Below are 25,497 nucleotides of genomic sequence, written 5' to 3' on the forward strand. Positions count from 1 at the left end.
AGCTGTGCAATGGTCATCTTTACCAAAGGGGAGATGCTGCTTTTTCCAGTGTCACGCCCATGCTCTCAGGGCTGGAGGGAGGAGGGCTGCTTTTTGTTTTTACAGGCAAAAGGAAAGGCCCAGCCCTCAGAGCTTCTGCCAATGCAGATCCCAGCAGGTGCAAAATAAAGGCTCTCCCCCACCTTGCCAGCTGCAGATTGATCAGAAGACTGCTAGTCTAGTGTGTTGGGCCACTTTCTCTCTTCTGTGTATCGTCCCCTCTTATTACATAAACAGCATAAGAGGAATAAAGGAAGGAAGGAAGGAAGGAACAGTGTATCGCAAGCACCTTCCACCCTGATGTCAATGGGCCACCAACCTTCGGGATGAGGAGGAGACCTGTGAAGACAGTCAGAGCGTGCCGACTGGGGCATTCATTTGGCTCATACACCGACAAGGCTTTCAGCGGCAGGAACAAACTTCAGGAATAGGCATTCTTGGCCTCGAATCCTAAGGGGGGTGCAAACGCTGAGGACAATTCCGTCAAATGCTCAAAGGACCGTGGCTCGTTGGTCTAGGGGTATGATTCTCGCTTTGGGTGCGAGAGGTCCCGGGTTCAAATCCCGGACGAGCCCAATCAAGGTGGTTAACTTGAGCTCCTTTTTTTTGTTTTTTCAATGTTATTTTCATTGGACAGACTCTCTGGTTTTCTCGGTAAGCAGTAGTCGATGAACAATTCACTTCCTGAACCTCTTTGCGTGCCATGTCCTTGCGACAAGCACTTTGTGTTCTCTGTTAGCTCTCAGTAACATTCCTTGATTTGCTTGTGAGTTTTGGCCGTCCGATCTCAAAGTGGAAATATGTCCTTCCCTCTGTACGCTGCATAGGCCCTCAGCTGGCATACTTGTATATGTGCGCATGCTTGATAGGACGTATGTTTTAGGCTGGATTGTGTGAGCTTCAGGCGCAAGGCATTTGATTAGTCTTTAAGCAGGTCCACTTGCACTGCCCTTTGCACCTGTTCTCCCAGTCCCTACAAAGGTAAGCAAGCAGCTGTTTCTGTAGTGTAGTGGTTATCACGTTCGCCTCACACGCGAAAGGTCCCCGGTTCGAGACCGGGCAGAAACACTCTCTGCTGGCATTTTACACAAAATAGTTTTTTTCCCCTTTTGTCACACACAAATGTAAAGTATGAACTTATTTGCGTTCTCATGGAAATAGCATATGCTCTCAAGAGCTTGAGAAATACACTGGGAAGGCAAGCATCCTCACATGTATTCTGTATATGGGGCCAATAAAAAAATGCACGCGCTTGCATTTTGTGTATGTAATGTTGCAGAGCACAGAGAGGATTTATTTTCCCTACTGCTGGGTATTTGGGTCTCTGGGATCACAGTTGGGTCCGCTCCGTCCTCTGAAATGGTCCATATTAGTTACATAGGTTAGTGTACCAAAGAAATAATACATTTTCATATACAGCTTCTTCATTTCTGTGTTCTGAGGGATTACCAGTTGTAAGAAATGCACTTGCCGGTACAGTGATTCCCTGGCTTTCTCTGGCCCGAGAAAGCTTTTCCTCTGAAGTGGGAACAGAAGTTGGACTGCTTCTGCTGAACTTCCTGAAAGCAGAGCTGGCGGGAGGAGGGACTTTTTGAGTGCTGGGAAAATTTGAGCTGGAAATTTGCATCGGCTGGACAGAGATTGCTTGGAGCAGCCAAAATATAATAACGGCCATGGCGCTCAAGTAAAGCAGAAAGCTTTTAGTATACACCTTTTGCACTCTTGTCAACGAAGCTGGGCTCTGTGAATGCTCACCCTACGCAAGAAAAGAGAACAGACTTTGCTGGTGACCTAAATATATCTCGCCTGATCGAGCACGATCGAGCTCTGAGTGAGCAGCTGTGCAATGGTCATCTTTACCAAAGGGGAGATGCTGCTTTTTCCAGTGTCACGCCCATGCTCTCAGGGCTGGAGGGAGGAGGGCTGCTTTTTGTTTTTACAGGCAAAAGGAAAGGCCCAGCCCTCAGAGCTTCTGCCAATGCAGATCCCAGCAGGTGCAAAATAAAGGCTCTCCCCCACCTTGCCAGCTGCAGATTGATCAGAAGACTGCTAGTCTAGTGTGTTGGGCCACTTTCTCTCTTCTGTGTATCGTCCCCTCTTATTACATAAACAGCATAAGAGGAATAAAGGAAGGAAGGAAGGAAGGAAGGAACAGTGTATCGCAAGCACCTTCCACCCTGATGTCAATGGGCCACCAACCTTCGGGATGAGGAGGAGACCTGTGAAGACAGTCAGAGCGTGCCGACTGGGGCATTCATTTGGCTCATACACCGACAAGGCTTTCAGCGGCAGGAACAAACTTCAGGAATAGGCATTCTTGGCCTCGAATCCTAAGGGGGGTGCAAACGCTGAGGACAATTCCGTCAAATGCTCAAAGGACCGTGGCTCGTTGGTCTAGGGGTATGATTCTCGCTTTGGGTGCGAGAGGTCCCGGGTTCAAATCCCGGACGAGCCCAATCAAGGTGGTTAACTTGAGCTCCTTTTTTTTGTTTTTTCAATGTTATTTTCATTGGACAGACTCTCTGGTTTTCTCGGTAAGCAGTAGTCGATGAACAATTCACTTCCTGAACCTCTTTGCGTGCCATGTCCTTGCGACAAGCACTTTGTGTTCTCTGTTAGCTCTCAGTAACATTCCTTGATTTGCTTGTGAGTTTTGGCCGTCCGATCTCAAAGTGGAAATATATCCTTCCCTCTGTACGCTGCATAGGCCCTCAGCTGGCATACTTGTATATGTGCGCATGCTTGATAGGACGTATGTTTTAGGCTGGATTGTGTGAGCTTCAGGCGCAAGGCATTTGATTAGTCTTTAAGCAGGTCCACTTGCACTGCCCTTTGCACCTGTTCTCCCAGTCCCTACAAAGGTGAGCAAGCAGCTGTTTCTGTAGTGTAGTGGTTATCACGTTTGCCTCACACGCGAAAGGTCCCCGGTTCGAGACCGGGCAGAAACACTCTCTGCTGGCATTTTACACAAAATAGTTTTTTTCCCCTTTTGTCACACACAAATGTAAAGTATGAACTTATTTGCGTTCCCATGGAAATAGCATATGCTCTCAAGAGCTTGAGAAATACACTGGGAAGGCAAGCATCCTCACATGTATTCTGTATATGGGGCCAATAAAAAAATGCACGCGCTTGCATTTTGTGTATGTAATGTTGCAGAGCACAGAGAGGATTTATTTTCCCTACTGCTGGGTATTTGGGTCTCTGGGATCACAGTTGGGTCCACTCCGTCCTCTGAAATGGTCCATATTAGTTACATAGGTTAGTGTACCAAAGAAATAATACATTTTCATATACAGCTTCTTCATTTCTGTGTTCTGAGGGATTACCAGTTGTAAGAAATGCACTTGCCGGTACAGTGATTCCCTGGCTTTCTCTGGCCCGAGAAAGCTTTTCCTCTGAAGTGGGAACAGAAGTTGGACTGCTTCTGCTGAACTTCCTGAAAGCAGAGCTGGCGGGAGGAGGGACTTTTTGAGTGCTGGGAAAATTTGAGCTGGAAATTTGCATCGGCTGGACAGAGATTGCTTGGAGCAGCCAAAATATAATAACGGCCATGGCGCTCAAGTAAAGCAGAAAGCTTTTAGTATACACCTTTTGCACTCTTGTCAACGAAGCTGGGCTCTGTGAATGCTCACCCTACGCAAGAAAAGAGAACAGACTTTGCTGGTGACCTAAATATATCTCGCCTGATCGAGCACGATCGAGCTCTGAGTGAGCAGCTGTGCAATGGTCATCTTTACCAAAGGGGAGATGCTGCTTTTTCCAGTGTCACGCCCATGCTCTCAGGGCTGGAGGGAGGAGGGCTGCTTTTTGTTTTTACAGGCAAAAGGAAAGGCCCAGCCCTCAGAGCTTCTGCCAATGCAGATCCCAGCAGGTGCAAAATAAAGGCTCTCCCCCACCTTGCCAGCTGCAGATTGATCAGAAGACTGCTAGTCTAGTGTGTTGGGCCACTTTCTCTCTTCTGTGTATCGTCCCCTCTTATTACATAAACAGCATAAGAGGAATAAAGGAAGGAAGGAAGGAAGGAACAGTGTATCGCAAGCACCTTCCACCCTGATGTCAATGGGCCACCAACCTTCGGGATGAGGAGGAGACCTGTGAAGACAGTCAGAGCGTGCCGACTGGGGCATTCATTTGGCTCATACACCGACAAGGCTTTCAGCGGCAGGAACAAACTTCAGGAATAGGCATTCTTGGCCTCGAATCCTAAGGGGGGTGCAAACGCTGAGGACAATTCCGTCAAATGCTCAAAGGACCGTGGCTCGTTGGTCTAGGGGTATGATTCTCGCTTTGGGTGCGAGAGATCCCGGGTTCAAATCCCGGACGAGCCCAATTAAGGTGGTTAACTTGAGCTCCTTTTTTTTGTTTTTTCAATGTTATTTTCATTGGACAGACTCTCTGGTTTTCTCGGTAAGCAGTAGTCGATGAACAATTCACTTCCTGAACCTCTTTGCGTGCCATGTCCTTGCGACAAGCACTTTGTGTTCTCTGTTAGCTCTCAGTAACATTCCTTGATTTGCTTGTGAGTTTTGGCCGTCCGATCTCAAAGTGGAAATATGTCCTTCCCTCTGTACGCTGCATAGGCCCTCAGCTGGCATACTTGTATATGTGCGCATGCTTGATAGGACGTATGTTTTAGGCTGGATTGTGTGAGCTTCAGGCGCAAGGCATTTGATTAGTCTTTAAGCAGGTCCACTTGCACTGCCCTTTGCACCTGTTCTCCCAGTCCCTACAAAGGTGAGCAAGCAGCTGTTTCTGTAGTGTAGTGGTTATCACGTTCGCCTCACACGCGAAAGGTCCCCGGTTCGAGACCGGGCAGAAACACTCTCTGCTGGCATTTTACACAAAATAGTTTTTTTCCCCTTTTGTCACACACAAATGTAAAGTATGAACTTATTTGCGTTCCCATGGAAATAGCATATGCTCTCAAGAGCTTGAGAAATACACTGGGAAGGCAAGCATCCTCACATGTATTCTGTATATGGGGCCAATAAAAAAATGCACGCGCTTGCATTTTGTGTATGTAATGTTGCAGAGCACAGAGAGGATTTATTTTCCCTACTGCTGGGTATTTGGGTCTCTGGGATCACAGTTGGGTCCGCTCCGTCCTCTGAAATGGTCCATATTAGTTACATAGGTTAGTGTACCAAAGAAATAATACATTTTCATATACAGCTTCTTCATTTCTGTGTTCTGAGGGATTACCAGTTGTAAGAAATGCACTTGCCGGTACAGTGATTCCCTGGCTTTCTCTGGCCCGAGAAAGCTTTTCCTCTGAAGTGGGAACAGAAGTTGGACTGCTTCTGCTGAACTTCCTGAAAGCAGAGCTGGCGGGAGGAGGGACTTTTTGAGTGCTGGGAAAATTTGAGCTGGAAATTTGCATCGGCTGGACAGAGATTGCTTGGAGCAGCCAAAATATAATAACGGCCATGGCGCTCAAGTAAAGCAGAAAGCTTTTAGTATACACCTTTTGGACTCTTGTCAACGAAGCTGGGCTCTGTGAATGCTCACCCTACGCAAGAAAAGAGAACAGACTTTGCTGGTGACCTAAATATATCTCGCCTGATCGAGCACGATCGAGCTCTGAGTGAGCAGCTGTGCAATGGTCATCTTTACCAAAGGGGAGATGCTGCTTTTTCCAGTGTCACGCCCATGCTCTCAGGGCTGGAGGGAGGAGGGCTGCTTTTTGTTTTTACAGGCAAAAGGAAAGGCCCAGCCCTCAGAGCTTCTGCCAATGCAGATCCCAGCAGGTGCAAAATAAAGGCTCTCCCCCACCTTGCCAGCTGCAGATTGATCAGAAGACTGCTAGTCTAGTGTGTTGGGCCACTTTCTCTCTTCTGTGTATCGTCCCCTCTTATTACATAAACAGCATAAGAGGAATAAAGGAAGGAAGGAAGGAAGGAAGGAACAGTGTATCGCAAGCACCTTCCACCCTGATGTCAATGGGCCACCAACCTTCGGGATGAGGAGGAGACCTGTGAAGACAGTCAGAGCGTGCCGACTGGGGCATTCATTTGGCTCATACACCGACAAGGCTTTCAGCGGCAGGAACAAACTTCAGGAATAGGCATTCTTGGCCTCGAATCCTAAGGGGGGTGCAAACGCTGAGGACAATTCCGTCAAATGCTCAAAGGACCGTGGCTCGTTGGTCTAGGGGTATGATTCTCGCTTTGGGTGCGAGAGGTCCCGGGTTCAAATCCCGGACGAGCCCAATCAAGGTGGTTAACTTGAGCTCCTTTTTTTTGTTTTTTCAATGTTATTTTCATTGGACAGACTCTCTGGTTTTCTCGGTAAGCAGTAGTCGATGAACAATTCACTTCCTGAACCTCTTTGCGTGCCATGTCCTTGCGACAAGCACTTTGTGTTCTCTGTTAGCTCTCAGTAACATTCCTTGATTTGCTTGTGAGTTTTGGCCGTCCGATCTCAAAGTGGAAATATGTCCTTCCCTCTGTACGCTGCATAGGCCCTCAGCTGGCATACTTGTATATGTGCGCATGCTTGATAGGACGTATGTTTTAGGCTGGATTGTGTGAGCTTCAGGCGCAAGGCATTTGATTAGTCTTTAAGCAGGTCCACTTGCACTGCCCTTTGCACCTGTTCTCCCAGTCCCTACAAAGGTGAGCAAGCAGCTGTTTTTGTAGTGTAGTGGTTATCACGTTCGCCTCACACGCGAAAGGTCCCCGGTTCGAGACCGGGCAGAAACACTCTCTGCTGGCATTTTACACAAAATAGTTTTTTTCCCCTTTTGTCACACACAAATGTAAAGTATGAACTTATTTGCGTTCTCATGGAAATAGCATATGCTCTCAAGAGCTTGAGAAATACACTGGGAAGGCAAGCATCCTCACATGTATTCTGTATATGGGGCCAATAAAAAAATGCACGCGCTTGCATTTTGTGTATGTAATGTTGCAGAGCACAGAGAGGATTTATTTTCCCTACTGCTGGGTATTTGGGTCTCTGGGATCACAGTTGGGTCCGCTCCGTCCTCTGAAATGGTCCATATTAGTTACATAGGTTAGTGTACCAAAGAAATAATACATTTTCATATACAGCTTCTTCATTTCTGTGTTCTGAGGGATTACCAGTTGTAAGAAATGCACTTGCCGGTACAGTGATTCCCTGGCTTTCTCTGGCCCGAGAAAGCTTTTCCTCTGAAGTGGGAACAGAAGTTGGACTGCTTCTGCTGAACTTCCTGAAAGCAGAGCTGGCGGGAGGAGGGACTTTTTGAGTGCTGGGAAAATTTGAGCTGGAAATTTGCATCGGCTGGACAGAGATTGCTTGGAGCAGCCAAAATATAATAACGGCCATGGCGCTCAAGTAAAGCAGAAAGCTTTTAGTATACACCTTTTGCACTCTTGTCAACGAAGCTGGGCTCTGTGAATGCTCACCCTACGCAAGAAAAGAGAACAGACTTTGCTGGTGACCCAAATATATCTCGCCTGATCGAGCACGATCGAGCTCTGAGTGAGCAGCTGTGCAATGGTCATCTTTACCAAAGGGGAGATGCTGCTTTTTCCAGTGTCACGCCCATGCTCTCAGGGCTGGAGGGAGGAGGGCTGCTTTTTGTTTTTACAGGCAAAAGGAAAGGCCCAGCCCTCAGAGCTTCTGCCAATGCAGATCCCAGCAGGTGCAAAATAAAGGCTCTCCCCCACCTTGCCAGCTGCAGATTGATCAGAAGACTGCTAGTCTAGTGTGTTGGGCCACTTTCTCTCTTCTGTGTATCGTCCCCTCTTATTACATAAACAGCATAAGAGGAATAAAGGAAGGAAGGAAGGAAGGAACAGTGTATCGCAAGCACCTTCCACCCTGATGTCAATGGGCCACCAACCTTCGGGATGAGGAGGAGACCTGTGAAGACAGTCAGAGCGTGCCGACTGGGGCATTCATTTGGCTCATACACCGACAAGGCTTTCAGCGGCAGGAACAAACTTCAGGAATAGGCATTCTTGGCCTCGAATCCTAAGGGGGGTGCAAACGCTGAGGACAATTCCGTCAAATGCTCAAAGGACCGTGGCTCGTTGGTCTAGGGGTATGATTCTCGCTTTGGGTGCGAGAGATCCCGGGTTCAAATCCCGGACGAGCCCAATCAAGGTGGTTAACTTGAGCTCCTTTTTTTTGTTTTTTCAATGTTATTTTCATTGGACAGACTCTCTGGTTTTCTCGGTAAGCAGTAGTCGATGAACAATTCACTTCCTGAACCTCTTTGCGTGCCATGTCCTTGCGACAAGCACTTTGTGTTCTCTGTTAGCTCTCAGTAACATTCCTTGATTTGCTTGTGAGTTTTGGCCGTCCGATCTCAAAGTGGAAATATGTCCTTCCCTCTGTACGCTGCATAGGCCCTCAGCTGGCATACTTGTATATGTGCGCATGCTTGATAGGACGTATGTTTTAGGCTGGATTGTGTGAGCTTCAGGCGCAAGGCATTTGATTAGTCTTTAAGCAGGTCCACTTGCACTGCCCTTTGCACCTGTTCTCCCAGTCCCTACAAAGGTGAGCAAGCAGCTGTTTCTGTAGTGTAGTGGTTATCACGTTTGCCTCACACGCGAAAGGTCCCCGAGACCGGGCAGAAACACTCTCTGCTGGCATTTTACACAAAATAGTTTTTTTCCCCTTTTGTCACACACAAATGTAAAGTATGAACTTATTTGCGTTCTCATGGAAATAGCATATGCTCTCAAGAGCTTGAGAAATACACTGGGAAGGCAAGCATCCTCACATGTATTCTGTATATGGGGCCAATAAAAAAATGCACGCGCTTGCATTTTGTGTATGTAATGTTGCAGAGCACAGAGAGGATTTATTTTCCCTACTGCTGGGTATTTGGGTCTCTGGGATCACAGTTGGGTCCGCTCCATCCTCTGAAATGGTCCATATTAGTTACATAGGTTAGTGTACCAAAGAAATAATACATTTTCATATACAGCTTCTTCATTTCTGTGTTCTGAGGGATTACCAGTTGTAAGAAATGCACTTGCCGGTACAGTGATTCCCTGGCTTTCTCTGGCCCGAGAAAGCTTTTCCTCTGAAGTGGGAACAGAAGTTGGACTGCTTCTGCTGAACTTCCTGAAAGCAGAGCTGGCGGGAGGAGGGACTTTTTGAGTGCTGGGAAAATTTGAGCTGGAAATTTGCATCGGCTGGACAGAGATTGCTTGGAGCAGCCAAAATATAATAACGGCCATGGCGCTCAAGTAAAGCAGAAAGCTTTTAGTATACACCTTTTGCACTCTTGTCAACGAAGCTGGGCTCTGTGAATGCTCACCCTACGCAAGAAAAGAGAACAGACTTTGCTGGTGACCTAAATATATCTCGCCTGATCGAGCACGATCGAGCTCTGAGTGAGCAGCTGTGCAATGGTCATCTTTACCAAAGGGGAGATGCTGCTTTTTCCAGTGTCACGCCCATGCTCTCAGGGCTGGAGGGAGGAGGGCTGCTTTTTGTTTTTACAGGCAAAAGGAAAGGCCCAGCCCTCAGAGCTTCTGCCAATGCAGATCCCAGCAGGTGCAAAATAAAGGCTCTCCCCCACCTTGCCAGCTGCAGATTGATCAGAAGACTGCTAGTCTAGTGTGTTGGGCCACTTTCTCTCTTCTGTGTATCGTCCCCTCTTATTACATAAACAGCATAAGAGGAATAAAGGAAGGAAGGAAGGAAGGAAGGAACAGTGTATCGCAAGCACCTTCCACCCTGATGTCAATGGGCCACCAACCTTCGGGATGAGGAGGAGACCTGTGAAGACAGTCAGAGCGTGCCGACTGGGGCATTCATTTGGCTCATACACCGACAAGGCTTTCAGTGGCAGGAACAAACTTCAGGAATAGGCATTCTTGGCCTCGAATCCTAAGGGGGGTGCAAACGCTGAGGACAATTCCGTCAAATGCTCAAAGGACCGTGGCTCGTTGGTCTAGGGGTATGATTCTCGCTTTGGGTGCGAGAGGTCCCGGGTTCAAATCCCGGACGAGCCCAATCAAGGTGGTTAACTTGAGCTCCTTTTTTTTGTTTTTTCAATGTTATTTTCATTGGACAGACTCTCTGGTTTTCTCGGTAAGCAGTAGTCGATGAACAATTCACTTCCTGAACCTCTTTGCGTGCCATGTCCTTGCGACAAGCACTTTGTGTTCTCTGTTAGCTCTCAGTAACATTCCTTGATTTGCTTGTGAGTTTTGGCCGTCCGATCTCAAAGTGGAAATATGTCCTTCCCTCTGTACGCTGCATAGGCCCTCAGCTGGCATACTTGTATATGTGCGCATGCTTGATAGGACGTATGTTTTAGGCTGGATTGTGTGAGCTTCAGGCGCAAGGCATTTGATTAGTCTTTAAGCAGGTCCACTTGCACTGCCCTTTGCACCTGTTCTCCCAGTCCCTACAAAGATGAGCAAGCAGCTGTTTCTGTAGTGTAGTGGTTATCACATTCGCCTCACACGCGAAAGGTCCCCGGTTCGAGACCGGGCAGAAACACTCTCTGCTGGCATTTTACACAAAATAGTTTTTTTCCCCTTTTGTCACACACAAATGTAAAGTATGAACTTATTTGCGTTCCCATGGAAATAGCATATGCTCTCAAGAGCTTGAGAAATACACTGGGAAGGCAAGCATCCTCACATGTATTCTGTATATGGGGCCAATAAAAAAATGCACGCGCTTGCATTTTGTGTATGTAATGTTGCAGAGCACAGAGAGGATTTATTTTCCCTACTGCTGGGTATTTGGGTCTCTGGGATCACAGTTGGGTCCGCTCCGTCCTCTGAAATGGTCCATATTAGTTACATAGGTTAGTGTACCAAAGAAATAATACATTTTCATATACAGCTTCTTCATTTCTGTGTTCTGAGGGATTACCAGTTGTAAGAAATGCACTTGCCGGTACAGTGATTCCCTGGCTTTCTCTGGCCCGAGAAAGCTTTTCCTCTGAAGTGGGAACAGAAGTTGGACTGCTTCTGCTGAACTTCCTGAAAGCAGAGCTGGCGGGAGGAGGGACTTTTTGAGTGCTGGGAAAATTTGAGCTGGAAATTTGCATCGGCTGGACAGAGATTGCTTGGAGCAGCCAAAATATAATAACGGCCATGGCGCTCAAGTAAAGCAGAAAGCTTTTAGTATACACCTTTTGCACTCTTGTCAACGAAGCTGGGCTCTGTGAATGCTCACCCTACGCAAGAAAAGAGAACAGACTTTGCTGGTGACCTAAATATATCTCGCCTGATCGAGCACGATCGAGCTCTGAGTGAGCAGCTGTGCAATGGTCATCTTTACCAAAGGGGAGATGCTGCTTTTTCCAGTGTCACGCCCATGCTCTCAGGGCTGGAGGGAGGAGGGCTGCTTTTTGTTTTTACAGGCAAAAGGAAAGGCCCAGCCCTCAGAGCTTCTGCCAATGCAGATCCCAGCAGGTGCAAAATAAAGGCTCTCCCCCACCTTGCCAGCTGCAGATTGATCAGAAGACTGCTAGTCTAGTGTGTTGGGCCACTTTCTCTCTTCTGTGTATCGTCCCCTCTTATTACATAAACAGCATAAGAGGAATAAAGGAAGGAAGGAAGGAAGGAAGGAACAGTGTATCGCAAGCACCTTCCACCCTGATGTCAATGGGCCACCAACCTTCGGGATGAGGAGGAGACCTGTGAAGACAGTCAGAGCGTGCCGACTGGGGCATTCATTTGGCTCATACACCGACAAGGCTTTCAGCGGCAGGAACAAACTTCAGGAATAGGCATTCTTGGCCTCGAATCCTAAGGGGGGTGCAAACGCTGAGGACAATTCCGTCAAATGCTCAAAGGACCGTGGCTCGTTGGTCTAGGGGTATGATTCTCGCTTTGGGTGCGAGAGGTCCCGGGTTCAAATCCCGGACGAGCCCAATCAAGGTGGTTAACTTGAGCTCCTTTTTTTTGTTTTTTCAATGTTATTTTCATTGGACAGACTCTCTGGTTTTCTCGGTAAGCAGTAGTCGATGAACAATTCACTTCCTGAACCTCTTTGCGTGCCATGTCCTTGCGACAAGCACTTTGTGTTCTCTGTTAGCTCTCAGTAACATTCCTTGATTTGCTTGTGAGTTTTGGCCGTCCGATCTCAAAGTGGAAATATGTCCTTCCCTCTGTACGCTGCATAGGCCCTCAGCTGGCATACTTGTATATGTGCGCATGCTTGATAGGACGTATGTTTTAGGCTGGATTGTGTGAGCTTCAGGCGCAAGGCATTTGATTAGTCTTTAAGCAGGTCCACTTGCACTGCCCTTTGCACCTGTTCTCCCAGTCCCTACAAAGGTGAGCAAGCAGCTGTTTCTGTAGTGTAGTGGTTATCACGTTCGCCTCACACGCGAAAGGTCCCCGGTTCGAGACCGGGCAGAAACACTCTCTGCTGGCATTTTACACAAAATAGTTTTTTTCCCCTTTTGTCACACACAAATGTAAAGTATGAACTTATTTGCGTTCTCATGGAAATAGCATATGCTCTCAAGAGCTTGAGAAATACACTGGGAAGGCAAGCATCCTCACATGTATTCTGTATATGGGGCCAATAAAAAAATGCACGCGCTTGCATTTTGTGTATGTAATGTTGCAGAGCACAGAGAGGATTTATTTTCCCTACTGCTGGGTATTTGGGTCTCTGGGATCACAGTTGGGTCCGCTCCGTCCTCTGAAATGGTCCATATTAGTTACATAGGTTAGTGTACCAAAGAAATAATACATTTTCATATACAGCTTCTTCATTTCTGTGTTCTGAGGGATTACCAGTTGTAAGAAATGCACTTGCCGGTACAGTGATTCCCTGGCTTTCTCTGGCCCGAGAAAGCTTTTCCTCTGAAGTGGGAACAGAAGTTGGACTGCTTCTGCTGAACTTCCTGAAAGCAGAGCTGGCGGGAGGAGGGACTTTTTGAGTGCTGGGAAAATTTGAGCTGGAAATTTGCATCGGCTGGACAGAGATTGCTTGGAGCAGCCAAAATATAATAACGGCCATGGCGCTCAAGTAAAGCAGAAAGCTTTTAGTATACACCTTTTGCACTCTTGTCAACGAAGCTGGGCTCTGTGAATGCTCACCCTACGCAAGAAAAGAGAACAGACTTTGCTGGTGACCTAAATATATCTCGCCTGATCGAGCACGATCGAGCTCTGAGTGAGCAGCTGTGCAATGGTCATCTTTACCAAAGGGGAGATGCTGCTTTTTCCAGTGTCACGCCCATGCTCTCAGGGCTGGAGGGAGGAGGGCTGCTTTTTGTTTTTACAGGCAAAAGGAAAGGCCCAGCCCTCAGAGCTTCTGCCAATGCAGATCCCAGCAGGTGCAAAATAAAGGCTCTCCCCCACCTTGCCAGCTGCAGATTGATCAGAAGACTGCTAGTCTAGTGTGTTGGGCCACTTTCTCTCTTCTGTGTATCGTCCCCTCTTATTACATAAACAGCATAAGAGGAATAAAGGAAGGAAGGAAGGAAGGAAGGAACAGTGTATCGCAAGCACCTTCCACCCTGATGTCAATGGGCCACCAACCTTCGGGATGAGGAGGAGACCTGTGAAGACAGTCAGAGCGTGCCGACTGGGGCATTCATTTGGCTCATACACCGACAAGGCTTTCAGCGGCAGGAACAAACTTCAGGAATAGGCATTCTTGGCCTCGAATCCTAAGGGGGGTGCAAACGCTGAGGACAATTCCGTCAAATGCTCAAAGGACCGTGGCTCGTTGGTCTAGGGGTATGATTCTCGCTTTGGGTGCGAGAGGTCCCGGGTTCAAATCCCGGACGAGCCCAAACAAGGTGGTTAACTTGAGCTCCTTTTTTTTGTTTTTTCAATGTTATTTTCATTGGACAGACTCTCTGGTTTTCTCGGTAAGCAGTAGTCGATGAACAATTCACTTCCTGAACCTCTTTGCGTGCCATGTCCTTGCGACAAGCACTTTGTGTTCTCTGTTAGCTCTCAGTAACATTCCTTGATTTGCTTGTGAGTTTTGGCCGTCCGATCTCAAAGTGGAAATATGTCCTTCCCTCTGTACGCTGCATAGGCCCTCAGCTGGCATACTTGTATATGTGCGCATGCTTGATAGGACGTATGTTTTAGGCTGGATTGTGTGAGCTTCAGGCGCAAGGCATTTGATTAGTCTTTAAGCAGGTCCACTTGCACTGCCCTTTGCACCTGTTCTCCCAGTCCCTACAAAGGTGAGCAAGCAGCTGTTTCTGTAGTGTAGTGGTTATCACGTTCGCCTCACACGCGAAAGGTCCCCGGTTCTAGACCGGGCAGAAACACTCTCTGCTGGCATTTTACACAAAATAGTTTTTTTCCCCTTTTGTCACACACAAATGTAAAGTATGAACTTATTTGCGTTCCCATGGAAATAGCATATGCTCTCAAGAGCTTGAGAAATACACTGGGAAGGCAAGCATCCTCACATGTATTCTGTATATGGGGCCAATAAAAAAATGCACGCGCTTGCATTTTGTGTATGTAATGTTGCAGAGCACAGAGAGGATTTATTTTCCCTACTGCTGGGTATTTGGGTCTCTGGGATCACAGTTGGGTCCGCTCCGTCCTCTGAAATGGTCCATATTAGTTACATAGGTTAGTGTACCAAAGAAATAATACATTTTCATATACAGCTTCTTCATTTCTGTGTTCTGAGGGATTACCAGTTGTAAGAAATGCACTTGCCGGTACAGTGATTCCCTGGCTTTCTCTGGCCCGAGAAAGCTTTTCCTCTGAAGTGGGAACAGAAGTTGGACTGCTTCTGCTGAACTTCCTGAAAGCAGAGCTGGCGGGAGGAGGGACTTTTTGAGTGCTGGGAAAATTTGAGCTGGAAATTTGCATCGGCTGGACAGAGATTGCTTGGAGCAGCCAAAATATAATAACGGCCATGGCGCTCAAGTAAAGCAGAAAGCTTTTAGTATACACCTTTTGCACTCTTGTCAACGAAGCTGGGCTCTGTGAATGCTCACCCTACGCAAGAAAAGAGAACAGACTTTGCTGGTGACCTAAATATATCTCGCCTGATCGAGCACGATCGAGCTCTGAGTGAGCAGCTGTGCAATGGTCATCTTTACCAAAGGGGAGATGCTGCTTTTTCCAGTGTCACGCCCATGCTCTCAGGGCTGGAGGGAGGAGGGCTGCTTTTTGTTTTTACAGGCAAAAGGAAAGGCCCAGCCCTCAGAGCTTCTGCCAATGCAGATCCCAGCAGGTGCAAAATAAAGGCTCTCCCCCACCTTGCCAGCTGCAGATTGATCAGAAGACTGCTAGTCTAGTGTGTTGGGCCACTTTCTCTCTTCTGTGTATCGTCCCCTCTTATTACATAAACAGCATAAGAGGAATAAAGGAAGGAAGGAAGGAAGGAAGGAACAGTGTATCGCAAGCACCTTCCACCCTGATGTCAATGGGCCACCAACCTTCGGGATGAGGAGGAGACCTGTGAAGACAGTCAGAGCGTGCCGACTGGGGCATTCATTTGGCTCATACACCGACAAGGCTTTCAGCGGCAGGAACAAACTTCAGGAATAGGCATTCTTGGCCTCGAATCCTAAGGGGGGTGCAAACGCTGAGGACAATTCCGTCAAATGCTCAAAGGACCGTGGCTCGTTGGTCTAGGGGTATGATTCTCGCTTTGGGTGCGAGAGGTCCCGGGTTCAAATCCCGGACGAGCCCAATCAAGGTGGTTAACTTGAGCTCCTTTTTTTTGTTTTTTCAATGTTATTTTCATTGGACAGACTCTCTGGTTTTCTCGGTAAGCAGTAGTCGATGAACAATTCACTTCCTGAACCTCTTTGCGTGCCATGTCCTTGCGACAAGCACTTTGTGTTCTCTGTTAGCTCTCAGTAACATTCCTTGATTTGCTTGTGAGTTTTGGCCGTCCGATCTCAAAGTGGAAATATGTCCTTCCCTCTGTACGCTGCATAGGCCCTCAGCTGGCATACTTGTATATGTGCGCATGCTTGATAGGACGTATGTTTTAGGCTGGATTGTGTGAGCTTCAGGCGCAAGGCATTTGATTAGTCTTTAAGCAGGTCCACTTGCACTGCCCTTTGCACCTGTTCTCCCAGTCCCTACAAAGGTGAGCAAGCAGCTGTTTCTGTAGTGTAGTGGTTATCACGTTCGCCTCACACGCGAAAGGTCCCCAGGCAGAAACACTCTCTGCTGGCATTTTACACAAAATAGTTTTTTTCCCCTTTTGTCACACACAAATGTAAAGTATGAACTTATTTGCGTTCCCATGGAAATAGCATATGCTCTCAAGAGCTTGAGAAATACACTGGGAAGGCAAGCATCCTCACATGTATTCTGTATATGGGGCCAATAAAAAAATGCACGCGCTTGCATTTTGTGTATGTAATGTTGCAGAGCACAGAGAGGATTTATTTTCCCTACTGCTGGGTATTTGGGTCTCTGGGATCACAGTTGGGTCCGCTCCGTCCTCTGAAATGGTCCATATTAGTTACATAGGTTAGTGTACCAAAGAAATAATACATTTTCATATACAGCTTCTTCATTTCTGTGTTCTGAGGGATTACCAGTTGTAAGAAATGCACTTGCCGGTACAGTGATTCCCTGGCTTTCTCTGGCCCGAGAAAGCTTTTCCTCTGAAGTGGGAACAGAAGTTGGACTGCTTCTGCTGAACTTCCTGAAAGCAGAGCTGGCGGGAGGAGGGACTTTTTGAGTGCTGGGAAAATTTGAGCTGGAAATTTGCATCGGCTGGACAGAGATTGCTTGGAGCAGCCAAAATATAATAACGGCCATGGCGCTCAAGTAAAGCAGAAAGCTTTTAGTATACACCTTTTGCACTCTTGTCAACGAAGCTGGGCTCTGTGAATGCTCACCCTACGCAAGAAAAGAGAACAGACTTTGCTGGTGACCTAAATATATCTCGCCTGATCGAGCACGATCGAGCTCTGAGTGAGCAGCTGTGCAATGGTCATCTTTACCAAAGGGGAGATGCTGCTTTTTCCAGTGTCACGCCCATGCTCTCAGGGCTGGAGGGAGGAGGGCTGCTTTTTGTTTTTACAGGCAAAAGGAAAGGCCCAGCCCTCAGAGCTTCTGCCAATGCAGATCCCAGCAGGTGCAAAATAAAGGCTCTCCCCCACCTTGCCAGCTGCAGATTGATCAGAAGACTGCTAGTCTAGTGTGTTGGGCCACTTTCTCTCTTCTGTGTATCGTCCCCTCTTATTACATAAACAGCATAAGAGGAATAAAGGAAGGAAGGAAGGAAGGAAGGAAGGAACAGTGTATCGCAAGCACCTTCCACCCTGATGTCAATGGGCCACCAACCTTCGGGATGAGGAGGAGACCTGTGAAGACAGTCAGAGCGTGCCGACTGGGGCATTCATTTGGCTCATACACCGACAAGGCTTTCAGCGGCAGGAACAAACTTCAGGAATAGGCATTCTTGGCCTCGAATCCTAAGGGGGGTGCAAACGCTGAGGACAATTCCGTCAAATGCTCAAAGGACCGTGGCTCGTTGGTCTAGGGGTATGATTCTCGCTTTGGGTGCGAGAGGTCCCGGACGAGCCCAATCAAGGTGGTTAACTTGAGCTCCTTTCTTTTGTTTTTTCAATGTTATTTTCATTGGACAGACTCTCTGGTTTTCTCGGTAAGCAGTAGTCGATGAACAATTCACTTCCTGAACCTCTTTGCGTGCCATGTCCTTGCGACAAGCACTTTGTGTTCTCTGTTAGCTCTCAGTAACATTCCTTGATTTGCTTGTGAGTTTTGGCCGTCCGATCTCAAAGTGGAAATATGTCCTTCCCTCTGTACGCTGCATAGGCCCTCAGCTGGCATACTTGTATATGTGCGCATGCTTGATAGGACGTATGTTTTAGGCTGGATTGTGTGAGCTTCAGGCGCAAGGCATTTGATTAGTCTTTAAGCAGGTCCACTTGCACTGCCCTTTGCACCTGTTCTCCCAGTCCCTACAAAGGTGAGCAAGCAGCTGTTTCTGTAGTGTAGTGGTTATCACGTTCGCCTCACACGCACTCTCTGCTGGCATTTTACACAAAATAGTTTTTTTCCCCTTTTGTCACACACAAATGTAAAGTATGAACTTATTTGCGTTCTCATGGAAATAGCATATGCTCTCAAGAGCTTGAGAAATACACTGGGAAGGCAAGCATCCTCACATGTATTCTGTATATGGGGCCAATAAAAAAATGCACGCGCTTGCATTTTGTGTATGTAATGTTGCAGAGCACAGAGAGGATTTATTTTCCCTACTGCTGGGTATTTGGGTCTCTGGGATCACAGTTGGGTCCGCTCCGTCCTCTGAAATGGTCCATATTAGTTACATAGGTTAGTGTACCAAAGAAATAATACATTTTCATATACAGCTTCTTCATTTCTGTGTTCTGAGGGATTACCAGTTGTAAGAAATGCACTTGCCGGTACAGTGATTCCCTGGCTTTCTCTGGCCCGAGAAAGCTTTTCCTCTGAAGTGGGAACAGAAGTTGGACTGCTTCTGCTGAACTTCCTGAAAGCAGAGCTGGCGGGAGGAGGGACTTTTTGAGTGCTGGGAAAATTTGAGCTGGAAATTTGCATCGGCTGGACAGAGATTGCTTGGAGCAGCCAAAATATAATAACGGCCATGGCGCTCAAGTAAAGCAGAAAGCTTTTAGTATACACCTTTTGCACTCTTGTCAACGAAGCTGGGCTCTGTGAATGCTCACCCTACGCAAGAAAAGAGAACAGACTTTGCTGGTGACCTAAATATATCTCATCTGATCGAGCACGATCGAGCTCTGAGTGAGCAGCTGTGCAATGGTCATCTTTACCAAAGGGGAGATGCTGCTTTTTCCAGTGTCACGCCCATGCTCTCAGGGCTGGAGGGAGGAGGGCTGCTTTTTGTTTTTACAGGCAAAAGGAAAGGCCCAGCCCTCAGAGCTTCTGCCAATGCAGATCCCAGCAGGTGCAAAATAAAGGCTCTCCCCCACCTTGCCAGCTGCAGATTGATCAGAAGACTGCTAGTCTAGTGTGTTGGGCCACTTTCTCTCTTCTGTGTATCGTCCCCTCTTATTACATAAACAGCATAAGAGGAATAAAGGAAGGAAGGAAGGAAGGAAGGAACAGTGTATCGCAAGCACCTTCCACCCTGATGTCAATGGGCCACCAACCTTCGGGATGAGGAGGAGACCTGTGAAGACAGTCAGAGCGTGCCGACTGGGGCATTCATTTGGCTCATACACCGACAAGGCTTTCAGCGGCAGGAACAAACTTCAGGAATAGGCATTCTTGGCCTTGAATCCTAAGGGGGGTGCAAACGCTGAGGACAATTCCGTCAAATGCTCAAAGGACCGTGGCTCGTTGGTCTAGGGGTATGATTCTCGCTTTGGGTGCGAGAGGTCCCGGGTTCAAATCCCGGACGAGCCCAATCAAGGTGGTTAACTTGAGCTCCTTTTTTTTGTTTTTTCAATGTTATTTTCATTGGACAGACTCTCTGGTTTTCTCGGTAAGCAGTAGTCGATGAACAATTCACTTCCTGAACCTCTTTGCGTGCCATGTCCTTGCGACAAGCACTTTGTGTTCTCTGTTAGCTCTCAGTAACATTCCTTGATTTGCTTGTGAGTTTTGGCCGTCCGATCTCAAAGTGGAAATATGTCCTTCCCTCTGTACGCTGCATAGGCCCTCAGCTGGCATACTTGTATATGTGCGCATGCTTGATAGGACGTATGTTTTAGGCTGGATTGTGTGAGCTTCAGGCGCAAGGCATTTGATTAGTCTTTAAGCAGGTCCACTTGCACTGCCCTTTGCACCTGTTCTCCCAGTCCCTACAAAGGTGAGCAAGCAGCTGTTTCTGTAGTGTAGTGGTTATCACGTTCGCCTCACACGCGAAAGGTCCCCGGTTCGAGACCGGGCAGAAACACTCTCTGCTGGCATTTTACACAAAATAGTTTTTTTCCCCTTTTGTCACACACAAATGTAAAGTATGAACTTATTTGCGTTCCCATGGAAATAGCATATGCTCTCAAGAGCTTGAGAAATACACTGGGAAGGCAAGCATCCTCACATGTATTCTGTATACGGGGCCAATAAAAAAATGCACGCGCTTGCATTTTGTGTATGTAATGTTGCAGAGCACAGAGAGGATTTATTTTCCCTACTGCTGGGTATTTGGGTCTCTGGGATCACAGTTGGGTCCGCTCCGTCCTCTGAAATGGTCCATATTAGTTACATAGGTTAGTGTACCAAAGAAATAATACATTTTCATATACAGCTTCTTCATTTCTGTGTTCTGAGGGATTACCAGTTGTAAGAAATGCACTTGCCGGTACAGTGATTCCCTGGCTTTCTCTGGCCCGAGAAAGCTTTTCCTCTGAAGTGGGAACAGAAGTTGGACTGCTTCTGCTGAACTTCCTGAAAGCAGAGCTGGCGGGAGGAGGGACTTTTTGAGTGCTGGGAAAATTTGAGCTGGAAATTTGCATCGGCTGGACAGAGATTGCTTGGAGCAGCCAAAATATAATAACGGCCATGGCGCTCAAGTAAAGCAGAAAGCTTTTAGTATACACCTTTTGCACTCTTGTCAACGAAGCTGGGCTCTGTGAATGCTCACCCTACGCAAGAAAAGAGAACAGACTTTGCTGGTGACCTAAATATATCTCGCCTGATCGAGCACGATCGAGCTCTGAGTGAGCAGCTGTGCAATGGTCATCTTTACCAAAGGGGAGATGCTGCTTTTTCCAGTGTCACGCCCATGCTCTCAGGGCTGGAGGGAGGAGGGCTGCTTTTTGTTTTTACAGGCAAAAGGAAAGGCCCAGCCCTCAGAGCTTCTGCCAATGCAGATCCCAGCAGGTGCAAAATAAAGGCTCTCCCCCACCTTCCCAGCTGCAGATTGATCAGAAGACTGCTAGTCTAGTGTGTTGGGCCACTTTCTCTCTTCTGTGTATCGTCCCCTCTTATTACATAAACAGCATAAGAGGAATAAAGGAAGGAAGGAAGGAAGGAAGGAACAGTGTATCGCAAGCACCTTCCACCCTGATGTCAATGGGCCACCAACCTTCGGGATGAGGAGGAGACCTGTGAAGACAGTCAGAGCGTGCCGACTGGGGCATTCATTTGGCTCATACACCGACAAGGCTTTCAGCGGCAGGAACAAACTTCAGGAATAGGCATTCTTGGCCTCGAATCCTAAGGGGGGTGCAAACGCTGAGGACAATTCCGTCAAATGTTCAAAGGACCGTGGCTCGTTGGTCTAGGGGTATGATTCTCGCTTTGGGTGCGAGAGGTCCCGGGTTCAAATCCCGGACGAGCCCAATCAAGGTGGTTAACTTGAGCTCCTTTTTTTTGTTTTTTCAATGTTATTTTCATTGGACAGACTCTCTGGTTTTCTCGGTAAGCAGTAGTCGATGAACAATTCACTTCCTGAACCTCTTTGCGTGCCATGTCCTTGCGACAAGCACTTTGTGTTCTCTGTTAGCTCTCAGTAACATTCCTTGATTTGCTTGTGAGTTTTGGCCGTCCGATCTCAAAGTGGAAATATGTCCTTCCCTCTGTACGCTGCATAGGCCCTCAGCTGGCATACTTGTATATGTGCGCATGCTTGATAGGACGTATGTTTTAGGCTGGATTGTGTGAGCTTCAGGCGCAAGGCATTTGATTAGTCTTTAAGCAGGTCCACTTGCACTGCCCTTTGCACCTGTTCTCCCAGTCCCTACAAAGGTGAGCAAGCAGCTGTTTCTGTAGTGTAGTGGTTATCACGTTCGCCTCACACGCGAAAGGTCCCCGGTTCGAGACCGGGCAGAAACACTCTCTGCTGGCATTTTACACAAAATAGTTTTTTTCCCCTTTTGTCACACACAAATGTAAAGTATGAACTTATTTGCGTTCCCATGGAAATAGCATATGCTCTCAAGAGCTTGAGAAATACACTGGGAAGGCAAGCATCCTCACATGTATTCTGTATATGGGGCCAATAAAAAAATGCACGCGCTTGCATTTTGTGTATGTAATGTTGCAGAGCACAGAGAGGATTTATTTTCCCTACTGCTGGGTATTTGGGTCTCTGGGATCACAGTTGGGTCCGCTCCGTCCTCTGAAATGGTCCATATTAGTTACATAGGTTAGTGTACCAAAGAAATAATACATTTTCATATACAGCTTCTTCATTTCTGTGTTCTGAGGGATTACCAGTTGTAAGAAATGCACTTGCCGGTACAGTGATTCCCTGGCTTTCTCTGGCCCGAGAAAGCTTTTCCTCTGAAGTGGGAACAGAAGTTGGACTGCTTCTGCTGAACTTCCTGAAAGCAGAGCTGGCGGGAGGAGGGACTTTTTGAGTGCTGGGAAAATTTGAGCTGGAAATTTGCATCGGCTGGACAGAGATTGCTTGGAGCAGCCAAAATATAATAACGGCCATGGCGCTCAAGTAAAGCAGAAAGCTTTTAGTATACACCTTTTGCACTCTTGTCAACGAAGCTGGGCTCTGTGAATGCTCACCCTACGCAAGAAAAGAGAACAGACTTTGCTGGTGACCTAAATATATCTCGCCTGATCGATCGAGCACGATCGAGCTCTGAGTGAGCAGCTGTGCAATGGTCATCTTTACCAAAGGGGAGATGCTGCTTTTTCCAGTGTCACGCCCATGCTCTCAGGGCTGGAGGGAGGAGGGCTGCTTTTTGTTTTTACAGGCAAAAGGAAAGGCCCAGCCCTCAGAGCTTCTGCCAATGCAGATCCCAGCAGGTGCAAAATAAAGGCTCTCCCCCACCTTGCCAGCTGCAGATTGATCAGAAGACTGCTAGTCTAGTGTGTTGGGCCACTTTCTCTCTTCTGTGTATCGTCCCCTCTTATTACATAAACAGCATAAGAGGAATAAAGGAAGGAAGGAAGGAAGGAAGGAACAGTGTATCGCAAGCACCTTCCACCCTGATGTCAATGGGCCACCAACCTTCGGGATGAGGAGGAGACCTGTGAAGACAGTCAGAGCGTGCCGACTGGGGCATTCATTTGGCTCATACACCGACAAGGCTTTCAGCGGCAGGAACAAACTTCAGGAATAGGCATTCTTGGCCTCGAATCCTAAGGGGGGTGCAAACGCTGAGGACAATTCCGTCAAATGCTCAAAGGACCGTGGCTCGTTGGTCTAGGGGTATGATTCTCGCTTTGGGTGCGAGAGGTCCCGGGTTCAAATCCCGGACGAGCCCAATCAAGGTGGTTAACTTGAGCTCCTTTTTTTTGTTTTTTCAATGTTATTTTCATTGGACAGACTCTCTGGTTTTCTCGGTAAGCAGTAGTCGATGAACAATTCACTTCCTGAACCTCTTTGCGTGCCATGTCCTTGCGACAAGCACTTTGTGTTCTCTGTTAGCTCTCAGTAACATTCCTTGATTTGCTTGTGAGTTTTGGCCGTCCGATCTCAAAGTGGAAATATGTCCTTCCCTCTGTACGCTGCATAGGCCCTCAGCTGGCATACTTGTATATGTGCGCATGCTTGATAGGACGTATGTTTTAGGCTGGATTGTGTGAGCTTCAGGCGCAAGGCATTTGATTAGTCTTTAAGCAGGTCCACTTGCACTGCCCTTTGCAGCTGTTCTCCCAGTCCCTACAAAGGTGAGCAAGCAGCTGTTTCTGTAGTGTAGTGGTTATCACGTTCGCCTCACACGCGAAAGGTCCCCGGTTCGAGACCGGGCAGAAACACTCTCTGCTGGCATTTTACACAAAATAGTTTTTTTCCCCTTTTGTCACACACAAATGTAAAGTATGAACTTATTTGCGTTCTCATGGAAATAGCATATGCTCTCAAGAGCTTGAGAAATACACTGGGAAGGCAAGCATCCTCACATGTATTCTGTATATGGGGCCAATAAAAAAATGCACGCGCTTGCATTTTGTGTATGTAATGTTGCAGAGCACAGAGAGGATTTATTTTCCCTACTGCTGGGTATTTGGGTCTCTGGGATCACAGTTGGGTCCGCTCCGTCCTCTGAAATGGTCCATATTAGTTACATAGGTTAGTGTACCAAAGAAATAATACATTTTCATATACAGCTTCTTCATTTCTGTGTTCTGAGGGATTACCAGTTGTAAGAAATGCACTTGCCGGTACAGTGATTCCCTGGCTTTCTCTGGCCCGAGAAAGCTTTTCCTCTGAAGTGGGAACAGAAGTTGGACTGCTTCTGCTGAACTTCCTGAAAGCAGAGCTGGCGGGAGGAGGGACTTTTTGAGTGCTGGGAAAATTTGAGCTGGAAATTTGCATCGGCTGGACAGAGATTGCTTGGAGCAGCCAAAATATAATAACGGCCATGGCGCTCAAGTAAAGCAGAAAGCTTTTAGTATACACCTTTTGCACTCTTGTCAACGAAGCTGGGCTCTGTGAATGCTCACCCTACGCAAGAAAAGAGAACAGACTTTGCTGGTGACCTAAATATATCTCGCCTGATCGAGCACGATCGAGCTCTGAGTGAGCAGCTGTGCAATGGTCATCTTTACCAAAGGGGAGATGCTGCTTTTTCCAGTGTCACGCCCATGCTCTCAGGGCTGGAGGGAGGAGGGCTGCTTTTTGTTTTTACAGGCAAAAGGAAAGGCCCAGCCCTCAGAGCTTCTGCCAATGCAGATCCCAGCAGGTGCAAAATAAAGGCTCTCCCCCACCTTGCCAGCTGCAGATTGATCAGAAGACTGCTAGTCTAGTGTGTTGGGCCACTTTCTCTCTTCTGTGTATCGTCCCCTCTTATTACATAAACAGCATAAGAGGAATAAAGGAAGGAAGGAAGGAAGGAAGGAACAGTGTATCGCAAGCACCTTCCACCCTGATGTCAATGGGCCACCAACCTTCGGGATGAGGAGGAGACCTGTGAAGACAGTCAGAGCGTGCCGACTGGGGCATTCATTTGGCTCATACACCGACAAGGCTTTCAGCGGCAGGAACAAACTTCAGGAATAGGCATTCTTGGCCTCGAATCCTAAGGGGGGTGCAAACGCTGAGGACAATTCCGTCAAATGCTCAAAGGACCGTGGCTCGTTGGTCTAGGGGTATGATTCTCGCTTTGGGTGCGAGAGGTCCCGGGTTCAAATCCCGGACGAGCCCAATCAAGGTGGTTAACTTGAGCTCCTTTTTTTTGTTTTTTCAATGTTATTTTCATTGGACAGACTCTCTGGTTTTCTCGGTAAGCAGTAGTCGATGAACAATTCACTTCCTGAACCTCTTTGCGTGCCATGTCCTTGCGACAAGCACTTTGTGTTCTCTGTTAGCTCTCAGTAACATTCCTTGATTTGCTTGTGAGTTTTGGCCGTCCGATCTCAAAGTGGAAATATGTCCTTCCCTCTGTACGCTGCATAGGCCCTCAGCTGGCATACTTGTATATGTGCGCATGCTTGATAGGACGTATGTTTTAGGCTGGATTGTGTGAGCTTCAGGCGCAAGGCATTTGATTAGTCTTTAAGCAGGTCCACTTGCACTGCCCTTTGCACCTGTTCTCCCAGTCCCTACAAAGGTGAGCAAGCAGCTGTTTCTGTAGTGTAGTGGTTATCACGTTCGCCTCACACGCGACAGGTCCCTGGTTCGAGACCGGGCAGAAACACTCTCTGCTGG

The 25,497-nt window shown here is 47.5% G+C and overlaps 23 non-coding genes across 23 annotated transcripts; all 23 read left to right on the forward strand.

Annotated features, from left to right (window-relative positions):
• Positions 1-542: 542 nt before the first annotated feature.
• Positions 543-614, forward strand: TRNAP-UGG (transfer RNA proline (anticodon UGG)). Its single transcript has one exon. It is a non-coding gene; the product is annotated as a tRNA-Pro (tRNA).
• Positions 615-1,034: 420 nt separating this feature from the next.
• TRNAV-CAC (transfer RNA valine (anticodon CAC)) lies at positions 1,035-1,107 on the forward strand. Its single transcript has one exon. It is a non-coding gene; the product is annotated as a tRNA-Val (tRNA).
• Positions 1,108-2,422: 1,315 nt separating this feature from the next.
• Positions 2,423-2,494, forward strand: TRNAP-UGG (transfer RNA proline (anticodon UGG)). Its single transcript has one exon. It is a non-coding gene; the product is annotated as a tRNA-Pro (tRNA).
• A 420-nt stretch (positions 2,495-2,914) lies between these two features.
• Positions 2,915-2,987, forward strand: TRNAV-CAC (transfer RNA valine (anticodon CAC)). The gene has a single exon. It is a non-coding gene; the product is annotated as a tRNA-Val (tRNA).
• A 1,311-nt stretch (positions 2,988-4,298) lies between these two features.
• On the forward strand, positions 4,299-4,370 carry TRNAP-UGG (transfer RNA proline (anticodon UGG)). Its single transcript has one exon. It is a non-coding gene; the product is annotated as a tRNA-Pro (tRNA).
• A 420-nt stretch (positions 4,371-4,790) lies between these two features.
• On the forward strand, positions 4,791-4,863 carry TRNAV-CAC (transfer RNA valine (anticodon CAC)). The gene has a single exon. It is a non-coding gene; the product is annotated as a tRNA-Val (tRNA).
• Positions 4,864-6,178: 1,315 nt separating this feature from the next.
• On the forward strand, positions 6,179-6,250 carry TRNAP-UGG (transfer RNA proline (anticodon UGG)). The gene has a single exon. It is a non-coding gene; the product is annotated as a tRNA-Pro (tRNA).
• A 420-nt stretch (positions 6,251-6,670) lies between these two features.
• On the forward strand, positions 6,671-6,743 carry TRNAV-CAC (transfer RNA valine (anticodon CAC)). The gene has a single exon. It is a non-coding gene; the product is annotated as a tRNA-Val (tRNA).
• A 1,311-nt stretch (positions 6,744-8,054) lies between these two features.
• TRNAP-UGG (transfer RNA proline (anticodon UGG)) lies at positions 8,055-8,126 on the forward strand. The gene has a single exon. It is a non-coding gene; the product is annotated as a tRNA-Pro (tRNA).
• A 1,803-nt stretch (positions 8,127-9,929) lies between these two features.
• Positions 9,930-10,001, forward strand: TRNAP-UGG (transfer RNA proline (anticodon UGG)). The gene has a single exon. It is a non-coding gene; the product is annotated as a tRNA-Pro (tRNA).
• Positions 10,002-10,421: 420 nt separating this feature from the next.
• TRNAV-CAC (transfer RNA valine (anticodon CAC)) lies at positions 10,422-10,494 on the forward strand. The gene has a single exon. It is a non-coding gene; the product is annotated as a tRNA-Val (tRNA).
• A 1,315-nt stretch (positions 10,495-11,809) lies between these two features.
• Positions 11,810-11,881, forward strand: TRNAP-UGG (transfer RNA proline (anticodon UGG)). The gene has a single exon. It is a non-coding gene; the product is annotated as a tRNA-Pro (tRNA).
• Positions 11,882-12,301: 420 nt separating this feature from the next.
• On the forward strand, positions 12,302-12,374 carry TRNAV-CAC (transfer RNA valine (anticodon CAC)). Its single transcript has one exon. It is a non-coding gene; the product is annotated as a tRNA-Val (tRNA).
• A 1,315-nt stretch (positions 12,375-13,689) lies between these two features.
• On the forward strand, positions 13,690-13,761 carry TRNAP-UGG (transfer RNA proline (anticodon UGG)). Its single transcript has one exon. It is a non-coding gene; the product is annotated as a tRNA-Pro (tRNA).
• Positions 13,762-14,181: 420 nt separating this feature from the next.
• On the forward strand, positions 14,182-14,254 carry TRNAV-CAC (transfer RNA valine (anticodon CAC)). The gene has a single exon. It is a non-coding gene; the product is annotated as a tRNA-Val (tRNA).
• Positions 14,255-15,569: 1,315 nt separating this feature from the next.
• Positions 15,570-15,641, forward strand: TRNAP-UGG (transfer RNA proline (anticodon UGG)). The gene has a single exon. It is a non-coding gene; the product is annotated as a tRNA-Pro (tRNA).
• Positions 15,642-19,277: 3,636 nt separating this feature from the next.
• TRNAP-UGG (transfer RNA proline (anticodon UGG)) lies at positions 19,278-19,349 on the forward strand. Its single transcript has one exon. It is a non-coding gene; the product is annotated as a tRNA-Pro (tRNA).
• Positions 19,350-19,769: 420 nt separating this feature from the next.
• TRNAV-CAC (transfer RNA valine (anticodon CAC)) lies at positions 19,770-19,842 on the forward strand. Its single transcript has one exon. It is a non-coding gene; the product is annotated as a tRNA-Val (tRNA).
• Positions 19,843-21,157: 1,315 nt separating this feature from the next.
• On the forward strand, positions 21,158-21,229 carry TRNAP-UGG (transfer RNA proline (anticodon UGG)). Its single transcript has one exon. It is a non-coding gene; the product is annotated as a tRNA-Pro (tRNA).
• Positions 21,230-21,649: 420 nt separating this feature from the next.
• On the forward strand, positions 21,650-21,722 carry TRNAV-CAC (transfer RNA valine (anticodon CAC)). The gene has a single exon. It is a non-coding gene; the product is annotated as a tRNA-Val (tRNA).
• Positions 21,723-23,041: 1,319 nt separating this feature from the next.
• On the forward strand, positions 23,042-23,113 carry TRNAP-UGG (transfer RNA proline (anticodon UGG)). The gene has a single exon. It is a non-coding gene; the product is annotated as a tRNA-Pro (tRNA).
• A 420-nt stretch (positions 23,114-23,533) lies between these two features.
• TRNAV-CAC (transfer RNA valine (anticodon CAC)) lies at positions 23,534-23,606 on the forward strand. The gene has a single exon. It is a non-coding gene; the product is annotated as a tRNA-Val (tRNA).
• Positions 23,607-24,921: 1,315 nt separating this feature from the next.
• On the forward strand, positions 24,922-24,993 carry TRNAP-UGG (transfer RNA proline (anticodon UGG)). Its single transcript has one exon. It is a non-coding gene; the product is annotated as a tRNA-Pro (tRNA).
• The last annotated feature ends 504 nt before the right edge of the window (positions 24,994-25,497 follow it).

The sequence above is a fragment of the Ambystoma mexicanum genome, chromosome 2q, assembly GCF_040938575.1.
Source record: "Ambystoma mexicanum isolate Mex_15411 chromosome 2q, UKY_AmexF1_1, whole genome shotgun sequence".
Classification (NCBI taxonomy): Eukaryota; Metazoa; Chordata; class Amphibia; order Caudata; family Ambystomatidae; genus Ambystoma; species Ambystoma mexicanum.